Here is a 2,049-nt window from a genome sequence, read left to right as displayed (position 1 = left end):
GGAATGTTTCACATACGTGTTCACTCCACCTTAGCACGCGTCATGGGTATGGAGCCGGGCAAGTGGTTCCTGTTTGACCAAAAGATGGCTCCTTTCCCGGCGGATGTGAGAGGGGGCTTTTATCATTTATTCTGCTACAGCGATATAGTAGCGCCTCAGATGGTCGGAGATGTGTACGCTCCGTTGTTGAGAACGCTGGAAGTTGAGGGAAAATACGGGGATATCGTTACGCGTCGTTTCAACCCCGCTTATTACTTACCGGTGGCTAAACGGCACATTGAAAACATTCGAGTGGAAATAAAAAGCGACCAAAACAAACCCGTGCATTTTACTTACGGGAAATGTATATTAACGTTGCACTTCAGACCCAGGGTATAAAACGAGACGTTCGAGCGAGCGTCGGTCAGTGTCACCGCTACGACGTGACAAGACCGTCGAAGCCGGGGGGGTGGGTGTGGTAAGAAAAATAAATAATTTCAGACTTGAGCGCGAGGGCTTCACCTGCGGAGCACGTGGAGATGGAGCCTGAACCCCGCGCAGGTTCAGAGACTCACAGACCGGGATCAGATGGAGAAAACAGCGGAACCGAGCCGGCTGCAGATGATGTGGACGGTTTTCGGTCATTTCGGACTGCGCTGAACGTACCAGTAAAGAAGAACTAGAAAGACGAGGAGGAGGCTGAGAGTCACAGAGCTGCTGCTTGCTTTGACGTTNCCAGGGTATAAAACGAGACGTTCGAGCGAGCGTCGGTCAGTGTCATCGCTACGGCGTGACAAGACCCGTCGAAGCCGGGGGGTGGGTGTGGTAGGAAAAAATAAATAATTTCGCCATGGTTTTAGCGAGCCTCAGAGAAGACCCTCAACGCTTTGTGCGTTACTACGACGCTCAAGTCGGAGGAGGAGGAGGTTTGCCCGGTTTCTACGGCACCCCTGTCATGTACGGCAGGGGGCTCGGGTCTATTTTTAGCAGAATTTTTCGTTTTGTGAAACCTCTTTTAAAACCCGCCTTTTCCATCGTCAAACCCCACCTATCGGCGGCGGCCAGCGACTTAGCCACAGACGTGTTTAGGAGAACCGTCTCAAAAATTAACTCCGATAAAAACGATAAGCAGGAAGGGTCTGGAGGTCTCGCGGTACTGTCTCGAAGACCCAAAAAACGACCGCCCGGGGAGCGCGCGGTCTATACGTTCGAGCATAAAAGAGCGCTCGGCAAAAAGAAAANATTAACTCCGATAAAAACGATAAGCAGGAAGGGTCTGGAGGTCTCACGGTACTGGCTCGAAGACCCAAAAAACGACCGCCCGGGGAGCGCGCGGTCGATACGTTCGAGCATAAAAGAGCGCTCGGCAAAAAGAAAAAATGAGTCGCCGCGAGCAAGAGGAGAAAGAAGAAGCGTACCGGCTCCTCAGATATCTTTTAGAGCGAGAGATATGGCTTTGCTGCATCAAAAATCTACAGAATGCACTCTGGGGGAACTCGATCTGTTTTCAGCACCCATGACGCAGTTGTCCATCGAGGACAAAACTTACTGCGAAATTTCTCCGGTGTCTGCCATCACAGAAAAAGGACCCATAGAGTTTTTTATATCGGGGGATGGAGACCGCTACCTGGATCTGAACGACACGCTGCTTTACCTGCGCGTTAAAGTGTGTAACGCCGACGGCTCAAATTTAGCGAACGACGCCCAAGTATCGCTCATCAATTATCCGTTGAACACCATTTTCGACCAGTGCGATGTGATTTTAGGAGATCGGCTGATTTCTCAATCCAGCGCCACGCATCCTTACAGAGCCATGATCGAAACGCTGCTAAACTATTCGGAGGACACCCTCAAGAGTCAGTTCACTGCGGGGTTGTTTTACAAAGACACCCCAGGAAACATGGACTCCATCGTCACAGTCAACGGACCGAATAAGGGTCTGAACAAACGAGCCGGATTCATCGTCAATTCTCGGGAAGTACATCTCGTGGGTCCTATACACGCTGATATCTTTTTTAGCGAAAGATTTTTGCTAAACTCTGTAGATCTAAGAGTGAAGCTGACGAGAGC

The sequence above is a fragment of the Oryzias melastigma genome, unplaced genomic scaffold (genome assembly GCF_002922805.2).
Source record: "Oryzias melastigma strain HK-1 unplaced genomic scaffold, ASM292280v2 sc00793, whole genome shotgun sequence".
Taxonomy (NCBI): domain Eukaryota; kingdom Metazoa; phylum Chordata; class Actinopteri; order Beloniformes; family Adrianichthyidae; genus Oryzias; species Oryzias melastigma.
Note: the sequence above shows the minus strand (reverse complement) of the source record.